Source organism: Geospiza fortis, unplaced genomic scaffold (genome assembly GCF_000277835.1).
Source record: "Geospiza fortis unplaced genomic scaffold, GeoFor_1.0 scaffold118, whole genome shotgun sequence".
Classification (NCBI taxonomy): domain Eukaryota; kingdom Metazoa; phylum Chordata; class Aves; order Passeriformes; family Thraupidae; genus Geospiza; species Geospiza fortis.
Window position 1 is genome coordinate 1,239,765 of NW_005054380.1, and position 12,026 is coordinate 1,251,790.

The 12,026-nt window shown below is 49.7% G+C and overlaps 1 long non-coding RNA gene across 1 annotated transcript; it reads right to left on the reverse strand.

Moving 5' to 3' along the window:
• Positions 1-738: 738 nt before the first annotated feature.
• On the reverse strand, positions 739-12,021 carry LOC115948346. Its single transcript, XR_004082168.1, has 3 exons — positions 9,601-12,021; positions 4,021-4,128; positions 739-1,317 (listed from the first exon to the last, which is right to left on the reverse strand). It is a non-coding gene; the product is annotated as an uncharacterized LOC115948346 (long non-coding RNA).
• Between the last annotated feature and the right edge of the window lie 5 nt (positions 12,022-12,026).

Genomic DNA, 12,026 nt, shown 5'->3' on the forward strand with positions numbered 1-12,026 from the left:
GGATCCCAGGGGAACACAGTGCAGCTCAGCCTGAGACCTCCAATTCCAGTGCCCAAACTCACTCCTCTGAGAGAAAATGAGGCTGGAAAAATCTTTCAAGGGGGCATCACGACACGGGGCTGCACCCACTGGAGAGGGGGCACAGCCCCACACAGCTGGAATTTCAGGCTGGAATTACTGGGAATGCAGCACAGAGGAGGGACACGCAGGGCTGGAGGGGGAGGATCCAGGGGATCCATCACAAGAACGGTACCAGGAGAGGGATGGAGACAATGGAAAGACCAGTGTGCCTTGGTGGAGGGTGCTGAGTGTCAGCGCTGAAGGGAAGCACCTCTGTGAATATTGGTGCTTCACAGGCTTGCAGGGAGAATGCAGGGCACAAGGAAGTGCCCTGGGGCATGGAGAGACAGAAAACCAGGATTATTTTCCAGCAGTGGCAAGTCAGGGAAATGCTTCATGGCATAGCTGAGCATTGTAACACCTGGCTGCCATCCTAAGTAATTCTGGTGTAATTTCCCTGTGGATGGCTTCCTGCTGCTCTTCCGTACCTCATTCCCACAAGCTCTGGCCATAGAGTGTTCCCAATCTCCTTTTCAAGCTCCAGGCCTGCATTTCAGGCATATTTTGAGAGTTTCCTCACCCATGGGCCTGCCCTGCCTGGGTTCAGTTTGCTGAATGAGAGTGTGATTGGGTGCCTGACACGGGGCTGTGTTTTCTGATTGAGAGGAGAATGCTGAATTACTTTAGCAATCATTTATTGAGTACCTAAGATACAGAAAACCCAGCAGAGATAACAATGTCCTGCAGATTAAATCCTCCATCAGAGAGGCCTCGCTCTGTAGTTAGGCTTGTAAACATTTTCCCATCAGTTTTCTCTCAGCCTCCATCCCCCCACGCTGCAAGCTGAGAGAACAGGCAAGAATTTTGAGCATCTTCTGATTACAAGACCCCACAGAGCCCAAAAAAAGCCATGAAATCACTGTCCTGTCTTTCATCAGGCACAAATCTCCCTATCAGCAGCCTCTCTCAACAGCCCTGCAGGGCTTTGGCTGACTCTGGTGCTGCTGCACCTTTTGGTCCCTGGATGCCCAGGCTGGTGGAGTTTGGTGGCAGGCACAGCACCAGGACTGTCACTTCAGAGGGACACAGCCACAGACACCCTGAGGTGATATTTTGCTTCTCTGCTGCTCTTGTGGCATCCAGAATCTGCTGTGTCCTCTCTGACCCTCTCTCCAGGAGTTCACAGGAGCTTTCCCTGGGACAGCTTTTGAAATTCATTTGCTCCGAGCTTCAAACTGGAACCTCTGCAGCGACACGCTGGAGACAGAAAAGCACAGACACTGTAAGGCAGGAGCACAGACAGATACAGAACAGCAGCCAGCAGGGTTTATTTACACTCAACCACAATTCCTGCTCTCTTAGCTCACTGGCAGCTTTGGGGTTTATACCTTGCAGCTCCTGAGTGCAGAAGACACTTTGCACTTGGACAAGGCATCCTCAGGCTACCAACACCCAGAAGCTGCTGGCCTTGGCAGAACAGATTTGCCATGAGCTTTGTGAGAGAGCCAGGGCCCCATGAGAATCCCCTGGGAGACACTGGCTCTGACAGGAGAAGCAGCAGAGCTTCCAGTACCTCTGGAAGGGTAGAGGGCCGGGATAAATGATCCATGGAGCTGGAAAAGTGCTGCTGAAACCCAGCAGGGAAGCAGAGCAGCCATGTCCAGGTGGAGCTCCTGTGCTGGAAGGAGCTGCAGCCCCTCTGTGCAGTACAAGAAGCAGAAAACAAGTGGGAGATGGCGATTTTCCCAGAGAATTGATGGAGTGAAGGCAAAGGGGTGGACAGCTCCCAAGAGAATTGATGGAGGTACTGTCAGTCTCCCCAGGGACAGCAGGGGTGTTGAAATCCCTCCAGAAGCTTATTCCCACAGCCTATCCGCCTCCGCCTTTTGGGCCTCAAGGGCTGGGGGTGCTGTGCTGCTTTCCAGCCACAACTTGCCCATCTCTCCTGTGGAAAGGCAGAGGGCAGGGATCCTGCTCCTGGACACACAAACCCCTCTCCACCTCTGTCCCTGCTGCAGCCCTGGGAAGCCTCTTTGCTTGTCTGTGCAAGGGCAGCAGCACTCCACAGAGCACTCTGACACCAGCAGGTGACAGGTGTGGCACAAGGGCTGGCTCTTGTCACCAATCTGGGAAAGGTTCCTGAGGTCCCCACGCTGCAGCTCCTCAGCTGCTGCCTCCTAATTGAACCTCTCCAGGAGGCTCCTCAGCACAGCAGGCACTGCAGTTGCTCACCCGGTGCAGACAGCAGCACTAAGGAAGGTGGGTCAGAGCCCTCACACCACTCATGGAGCTCGGGCTTCCTCACCTGGACTCCCTACAGAGGCACAGTCATTTGGTTTATTTTAAGACCATATTATGGCTCCTACTGCAGGAAATCTTCCCTAGATGAGCTTCCTGGAGCAGTGGGAGTGAATCCCTCACCTTACACAGGCTCTACAGGTTTTTCCTTTCTCACAAGTGCTGCCAGTGCCCTCTGAGAGCAGGAGGTGCAGCAGTTCAGGAGGAGCCTCAGACCAGATTCGCTCTGAGGCTGTCACAGAGCACCTTCAGCTGAGCTTCCTTCCCTCAGGAGTTTTGTGCTGGGACAGCCAAAGGCTGTAGGAATCACGCTGTGGTACTCACATACCCTGAACAGAGAGAGACATAATTCTCTCTCTCAGGATTTTTCTTGGGGAAGGCAGTGAGAAAGCCAGAGAGAGAAGAGAAAACAATTCTTATCTCTACTTGCTGCTCCTGTTGTTTGGCACATGTGGAATGTGTTATGGGGATTGTTTACCAAAGAAGAGATTTGTTAATTGGACTCTGGTGATGGTAGTTTGGATTGATTGACCAATTAGGTCAAAGCTGTGTTGTGACTGTCTGTAAGGGGTTATGGGTTTTTCTTTAGTATAGAGTTTGGTATAGTATCTAATATAGTATAGCTTAATAAAGCAATCGTTCAGCTTCTGAAATCATGGAGTCAGAGCACATTATTCCCACCTCAGGGCACCCTGAATGGATACCACACCAGTCTGGAGAGGCTGCTTTTGTGGTGCTCCCTTGACTCTTATCTGCGTCACCAGCCCTGGCCAACACCTGCATTTGTGAACCCACAGAATCATACGATGGTTTGGGTTGGAAGGGACATTGAAGGCCATCCAGTCCCACCCCCTGCCATGGCAGGGACACCTCCCATCACACCAGGCTGCTCCAAGGCCCATCCAGCACTTCCAGGGATCAGGCAAACACAGCTGCTCTGGCCAGCCTGTGCCAGGGCCAGAAGTGTGGGTGCCCTGAGCTGCCACCGTGCAGCAGTGACCAGGAGCCACCACAGACCAGCCACCCTGCACGTGCCCTGCTGGACTTTGCCATGTGGGAGCCTCATGATGGTCCCCTTGGATGCCAACACTGCCCATCACTCCCTGAACGCCCTTCCAAAGCTCTGTCACCCTCCAGGGGCAGGCGTGGGATCCCTGGGCCTGTTGGGGGTGACAACACTTGTCCTGTCCAGGTGGCTCCCATATGGCACGTGCCAAATTACCTAAATAATGTACCAACCATGCCTGTCAATAATGGTGTGGTGAGGTGGGAGCTGGAATTCCATCCCTCCAGATGGCCATTCCATAAGGGAGAGAAAGGGTCACGCTCTCTGTAATGCTGTGCATTAAAGAGCATTTACGCCGTTAAACCCAGCTTTAGAACAGCACTAAATATTTCTGTCATGGTCTTGGTGGGACTCTGGAGTCCAAATGGGAGCTCTGGGAGACTGTGAAGGTGGGAGATGGGACAAAAAACAGCAATTGCATATCTTATGGACAAAAAAAATAGCAATTCCATGTCTTATACTGCTCTGTCACTGGTGTAAAGCAGCTTGCATAAAGCAACAGGTCAGTGTGCAGCAATAAGGAACCAATTCCCTAACAGCTCCCCAGACATCCATGCTTCTCCTGAGGCAGAACGCCCCCGAGGACACAAATCCACCTGAGGCCTGAGCACTCCCAAAGGCAGGAGGAGGAGGCTGTTTCCATCATGCTTCCATGGCTCTTTCAGGGGCTCTCCAGCTCTGTCATCTCCTGGTGCCTCCATGACCTGGGAAAACATGGAAGAGAGTAAAAATACCGTCCTAACACCAGCTATAAATGTGTCCACAGGGTTGGTATGGAGGCAATCAGTGATGATGCTAGGGTAAAACTCAGTATTTGCAGTGGCAGGAATTTTTTGGCAGCCCTGATCAGGATCTGTAACATCCTCAGCAGGAGTGCTGTAATTCCTGCTGCTGTTTCCCAGCATTTCAGCAAATACAGGGCTGTTGTAGCCTAACGGGTCAGGAATCAACTTCATAGCCAGGAAAAAGTGGGATAGGGAATCTCAACTTCCTGCTGCAGCCGCCTCTGGCGTATGGGTAAGCCTGCTGCAAAGACAGAGGAACACAAGGACTGGTAGGACACCATCCAGTGGGTTGAGGTTTGGAGGAATAGGCTGGAAAACAGCCTTTGGAATGCAGAGGTTGCCTTTTGCACAACTGTGCCCTCACACTTCTTCCTGGATTAGTTTTTAGTTTCAGCTTTTAATTGATCCAGCAGATATTGCAGGTGAGGTTTGTGGTGCTTCTTCCTCCTTAAACCTGCAGCTGTCAGCCCCAACACACCTCCATAAAAAAGGGCAGTGCTGCTTCTTTAAAACTGATGGAAATTTGAAATGTTTCCATTAAAATCTAGGTGGTTTTCCCCACGTCAAAATGTTCACATTTTCCCTATGTGGTGTTTTCAGTCATAAGCAACTGTGAGCAAAGAACAAATGGAGTCAAGGGAGGTCTGGTGGGCTGAGGAAGGGGGAGATCTCCTGAGCTCCCGGTCCTTGTGGCCACTCAGAGTTCTGTGGGGACATTAAACAAGCTGAAACCTCCTAAAGAGTGAGCCAGGATTTTACTACAGTAAATGACACCTGGAAATACTCCTGGAAGGACATGGACAACCTCAGGGTCCATCACTGAGGCCAAATACACTGACTTGAAAAAGGGGGAGCTTCCTACTGCTTCTTCCTGCCTCTGCCCTAGGGGGAAAAGGGTCATGTCTGGAAATACCCACCCTGAGGGAGCCAAACCTTAAAAACAAGGAGAAGTAAAAGGTAAAACCATTGGGAAACACACATTCCTCCCCAAACTGGCATTGCAGGGGGAAGTCACAATGCAGAACACTTCCCAGGAATCCCTGTGCAGCACAACCCTTGCATCCACGAAATGGGAACGATGATACTGCTCCCACAGCAATAGGACACAAAAAGTGCCAAGAAAATAATTGTAAATTTGGAGAAAATTAGGCATTTAGTGTCCAGACTCAGTCCCATGTATTGGCAAAGTCCCAATAAATCCCCAAAAGACTGAAGGTGTGACAATATCAAAAGGTTGCTGAGAAATCAGCCATTCCTGTGCTTCAAGGTTCATCCTCAGGAGATTGCTTTCCCTGGCTGCAGAGACAATATTTCATGGAGTGGGGGTACCTGGAGTCAGTCCTCTTGGGGCTTGGAATGAGAAAAAAAAGAATCATGTTCAGTGCACTGAAGCATTTCATAACTGAGCTTCAGAAAAAGTCAATCCCAACTATTTTAGTCAGGGCCAGGAGAATTTGAGGTGCACGAGGGTGGTCCAGGCCAGCTGTGCCACGCCCAGAGGTGACCTCTGTTGGTGCTAATGACTCCAAAAACCTCACTAAAGCAAATTAAAGACCACGCAGCAAATAAAAAATTTTGAAGAGCATTCTGATTTTAAACTGAATTACTCCAAGTTGAGGGCAGTGACAGAAATCCCCCTTCTCACTACGGACAAGAAAAGTTAAATCTGTGGGATGATACCAAAATCATTTGTGTGTTGCACTGATCATTCAGAAGCAGAAACCAACCCTTTGACTGCCAAATATTTCCTGGGAAGATCAGGGAATCCTGATCTGTTTCCCTACCAAAACACTCTCTCCATCTAGCACTGGTGACAACCAACAAGCACTGGGGCTGTTCAGTCTGGAGAGAAGGTGTGGGGACCTCAGAGCACCCTCCAGATGGGGCTAGAAGGAACCTGGAGAGGGATTCTTCATTAGGAACTGGAATCACAGGACAAGGAGGGATGGATCAAACTGAAAGAGGGGAAATTTGGGCCTTAAAGACACAAGAAATTGTTCCCTGTGAGGGTGGTGAGGCCCTGGCACGGGGTGCCCAGAGAAGCTGAGGCTGCTCCGTGCCTGGCAGTGCCCAAGGCCAGGCTGGACAAGGCTTGGAGCAACCTGGGACAGTGGAAGGTGCCCCTGCCCATGGCAGGGGGTGGGAATGGATGGGCTTTGAGGTCCCTTCCAACCCAAACCACTCTGTGATCCTCTAAGCTTCTATTATTTGAGCCATCCACCCTCATGATTACAAATAGAAGTTTCCCTCCTGAGCCCTTCTCCCTTTTTTTCACCTTCTGAGGAGCTCTGCCCCCTGCCTGGGTGAAAACCATCTCCAGGGAATAGTTCCTTCACACCAGCAAGGAACCCAGGCATGGCCAGAAGGGAGGATCCACAGCACCAAACCCGAAGCCTCAAAGAGCAGCACAGTTTTGCTCTTTACTGGTGCAGCTCCAGGAGGATCCAGACAAACCACAGGCAAGCCCAGAGTAATTTTATCCTGATATGCCTGTCTAAACCACAGATAGCTCTTCAGGAGGGTTCTCCCTCGCTTGTTAATTTAACGCTTGATATATAGGAAAAATTAGAATTAAAATGTGCCCGGCTGCTTCCTTCACTCCTGATTCCATTTAGAAATATCTCACATCTCGCCACAAAAATGAACTTAACTGCTTGGAGACGTTTCAGAGCCTGTATTTTATTTTTAGACAAGTCTGTGTGATTTAGGATCCTAAACTCCAGTGGAGTTTGCACAGATCTGATCACCACATTTAAATCCCAGCCCTGGCCTGGGGAGAGAGACAGGTCTCTGGTGTTTGGATCAAGGAGTGGCTTGGGGTGGAAGGGAGTTTAAGGACCATCTCATTCCACCCCTGCCATGGGCAGGGACACCTTCCACTATCCCAGGTTGCTCCAAGCCCTGTCCAGCCTGGCCTGGAACACTTCCAGGGATGGAGCATCCACAGTTTCTCTGGACAAGCTCTTGAAAGACCATGAGGACGTGGACTTGTGCAAGACCATCAGCCAGATAGGGCTGAATCCCAGAGGACAAAGAGCTGGTGTCAGGTTTAACAGGTGACTTTCTCAAGACTTTAGGCAGGGTAAGCTGCGCCCAAAGCCTGCTGTTCCTCCAGCCACGGGCACAGCAAGGCCAGGAAAGCAGATCCTTGCCTTGCCTTTCTCCCGCTTCTCCGAGGCTCTCCAAGCAGCAGCCGCACGCGTGTGATGCTGTGGAGAAGATGCCTGAAGAGGCAGAGGCAGTTCTGAGTTCCATTGCACGCTTCTGCAAGAGGAGAAGGCAAGGACTACGCTGGACCCTCATTAATCCCAGGAGATGGAGACCATGGGACCACGGGAGCTGGTGGGAGCTCCCACGTCTGCGCCGCGCCGGTGACGCGCGGGAGCCTGGATCCTTCACAGGCACTCCTGGGATTTCTTATTAAAAACTGAATTCTTGGGCTGGGCACAAAACAAAAGAAACACGAGGCTTAAAGCATTATGCAAGAGCCCCAGAAGTGGCCACAGGTCAACACTGTGACACCAGAGAAGAGAATTCCAGGATACTTACATCCCTCTCCGCCACTTTGTTTTTCCTGTGGCCCACGAAACGAATGGAGATGTTTCAGTTTGGAGAGCCTAGAGTGGAGATGGTGGGTGAGGAACAAAATCCATCCCTTTTGAGATCCACAGAGTTAAGCATTTGTGAGAAAATGTGTTCTCTGCACTCATCGGGAGGGGAAAGACATAGGGAAGAAGGGAAGAAAAAGAAGGGAAGAGACAATGAGAAAATTCTGGTTTTAATCCCGATGAGCCAAGTGCAGAGGATGGAGCCTAAACAGATTTTCTAACCCAAACACAGGGTAAACTGTGAGGTTTGGCTGCTTTTCCAAGAAAGCTTTGCAGAAAGCTGTCACACAGTGCCTCCAAATAAAGCAAGGAGATCACAGGAAAGGCAATATCCTGGGAGATGTGTGGAAGGACAATGATGGGGGACAGTAAGGGAACACCTTGTTGTCAAAACCTTGCATTTCAAAAAGGAAGGACTGGTGACAAACCTAGGCTGGGAAGACAAAAAAAAAAACCGTTGGGGCAGATATGTAAAAAATCTGAGTCAACCAGGTGATTAATTCATCAACTGATCGAGTGTTTGATCAAAAAAAGAAAGAGGATTGCGCCAAGGACTATAACGAGGAAGGTGATAAAAGGAAGGGACAAAGGCTGAGAGAATCCCTTTAAGGAATGCCCAAATCATCTACAATGCCTCTTCTCCAATAAAGAGCAACACATTTAAATCTTGCAGCATTCCCTAATTATTCTGGAGATGTGCCTGGAGTGCCACTTGCCCTGGGCAGTATGAACTTGTCCATGAAATGCTCATCTTTAGGAGCAAAGAAAGTTTTCTGTATTTATGAGGCACATACCCACTTACTGGGGCTAGTGTTGCCCTGAACAGGAGGAGAGCTGCTACAGCTACATGAATTTATCGATGGTGATTTCAGTCTGACCAAGTATTTCCTTCCCTGGAAAGGTAAATGATCTATGGATGCCATCCAAGCACCCTGGGAGCTGGGCAGGGTGGGACATTAATATCCAAGAAATGAGGATCAGGTCTCGGTGCTGGTGCTGCTGCAGGGAACTGGAGGCTCCCCAGGCTGCCACAGCAGGGATGGACTTGGTTGCAAAGAGCTGCATCCTGAGATATGGGGAAGGGAAAGGAAGTTTTCCAGAAGGAAATCTGAGCTACTGCCAGAAACAGCACCAAGTGATCATCACGAGGGTGAGCAACTAATGATCAATCCAAAATCTGCACTTGTTTCCTTCCTTGAGCACAAAGTGAGGCCAGGCAGTTAAACTCCACTGGCCTCTCTGCACAGAACCGAATTCAATTCATCACAAACGCAGCACCCGAGCAGAAATTCCCACGTTTGCCTGGCTCCAAGTCCAAACTGCAAAAAGCTCAAAGCACCAGTGTTTGCCCAAGGGGTGCTGGCAGGGTACCCTGAGTGTGTATCCATGAGGGGATGCATTCCTGGGGCTGGTGACTGGCTCTGCCTCAGTTCCCTCTCCCATCTTTCCCAAAAGACCTGGGGAATTGGGGTTCTCACCACCAAGGAGCCTCCTGCCTCATACCAGACACCACAACCAGACCAGGCTCACAGACAGCAAGCTCCAAAGTAAAGCAAGACAATTTGCAATGAAAAGGCCCCAATATTTGTGAATACATCCATCCCTCATGCACAGCAGCACTTAATCAGAGAGTCAGGGAATCACAGAATGGCTTGGGCTGGAAGGGACTGTAAAGGTCATCTCATTCCAATCCCCTGCCACAGGCAGGGACACACCCCAGTTAAATAATAAACTCTCAAAAGGATCTGACACTTCAGGAGTTAAAGAAAACAAAAAGTCCAACCTGCCCATGGCCAACACAGCATTTCCAACAAGCTCCTCTTGCAAAATTAGCACGACCTCAGCTTCCTCAGCTTTCTTACAGCTCAAAGAAACTCGACAGTTTCAAGGAGAATTAGAAGTTTTTCAGCCAGGGCGTCTCTCATTCTTCTTTTTTCTTTATTTCTTTCTTTCTTTCTCTGCTCTGTCACAGCATCCAAGAGATTTTCCTGGTGGGGATGCAGAAAGTGTGTTATTGTTCCTGGGTGAAGAGGAGAAGCAAACAGGAACCTGTGTTACACTCCAAGACAGGGCTGATTAATTTGCAGTTAACATCCGCTTGCTTCATTATCCCTTCATCGGAGCCTGACAAATGTGCAAACAACAATGAAAAATAGAAATTAATAGGAGTATTAGCACTGCATGCAACCTGCTATAGATTTAATCCCCACAACAGAACATATGGATGTGTTACACCTTCTTTCTCTGTAATGACCTCATACCCACCCTCCTGTCCTTGGGCATAAATCTATTTAAATTTAAAGGTATCTATTTATATACACACGTATGTGTGTGTGTGTGTCTATCCATATGCATGGGTACACATGGAGGGGAAGCTTTGCTCATCACTTATCAGTTGAGGCTGGGAAAAGCACTGGGACTAAACTAAATCAACTGGACAATTTGACCTTCTGTTCCCAAAGCCTCAGCAAGGGAAGGGGCCCTGTCCCCTCTCGGCTCCACACTGAAAGAGGACGATCAGCACAGGCCAGTGATGCTACTAAGCATGCAGCCATAGTCCTGTCCCCAGGAGAGAAGGCATCAGGGCATTCTTCTCCTCATTATTCTAATTTTCACCTCCTTTCCATGGTTTTTGATGCTTGGCTGCTGAGCTGGGAAGGTGCTTTTCACCAGGACATCACGGAGAGCTCACGGAGGAGCTGCGTTTGAGTGGGAAGCAGATGTTGTCCCATTTTCCTGTAGGCATCTCCTCCAGCCCTGCTGCTATTTGAAGAGGAATGTGTGGGCTGGGAGGCCAAGAGGTGATTAAAAAATTATGTTAAATCATGTTTGTGCCAAACCTCTGTAGTCCCTCGAGTCAGGCAATGTCACCGCAGCGGAGAGAGAATCCACAATTGGGAGTTGCCCGGGTGTTTTTATATCCTCCAGGAAAGCCTGAGGGTCTGCAAGGAAACAGGGAATTTCAATCACTGCTGCTTTTCTCACTGAAATCCCCTTGAAAGAAATGCTATTGAAAGAGCTCCTCATCTACCCTTCAAGGTGACCTGCAAATGAGGAAAAATGGGTTTGTGGCCTTGTTTTTGGCTGAGTTACGAAGGCCTGGAAAGTTGGCAGGGATTCGAAGCAACACTGGGATTTCATTTTCTTTTTCTCTATTTTGCTACGTTTTTTGGGGTTTTTTTCTGCTGGAATGTAGTTCTTGTTTTGCCTGGCACTTGTTGGGCAAAGAGAGAACCCGTGAAATCCAACCATGACAGGGTCTGACAATGGTATGCCTGAAAGAAGGACACACAGTCACACCAGCTCCTGGTTTGCCTCCAAAGGAGGAGAGAGAATACTTTTGGCTGCAGGAGGGTTATTTCTGGGTAGGAGAGAAAGCATTTGTTTGGCTTCTGTTGGCCTCTATTTAACTCCCTGATCTAAGGAAATCTTGGGTGAAAGTAAGGCTCTGATAAAGATCTAATTCCCTTTCTTCTTTCAGTGCCTGCTGGGGGAATTCCCGTGTAAGCAGGGCTGGAAGGAGTAGGAGGAGAGGGGAAAAACCCTTGTCTATGTCAGGAAAGAAACTGACTCACGCTAATAGCTCACAGGGAAGGAAGGAGGCAAACATTAAATGCCTACACGGAAATTTGGAGAAATTAGAAGCAATTAAACACTCTAAATCAGAGGGCTCTGACCTTGCTAAGGAAAAATACCTGGATGTGGCAGCCAAGAGATAAACCAGGAAAAATACAACTTGGGCAAGCAGGGAGCAGGGTTTAAACCAGAGTGTTGCTTTGTAAAGCTTTGTCAGGGAGGGGGACAGTGGCCCATGGAGCACATCCCTGGTGGGGGATACAAGCCCTGAGCTCTTTGCCAACACCAGGGATGGGCACTGCCCCCTGTGCCACCCTGCTGTCCTCAGATGTGACAGCCCTGTGGGTCCCCTCAGCCTCCCCATCCCTGCTGGCCCCCAGTGCCACCACCAGTGCTGGTGGGTGACAAGTGGCAGCAGCACATTTTCTGTCTCACACACTGCAAAGCCAAAAGAACCAAAAATATCTGAGCCACCAGCGAGCTGACCCTGCTCTCCTGGGGCACCCAAAAGGTTTCACCATTGTCACTCTCAGGGAGGGGCTGAGCTCTGGTGGCACCACCTCTGACCACGCTGGGCAAACAGCAGCAGTGCCACCCTCCGAGAGAGGGGACAACAGCCAGGGCACAGCAAAG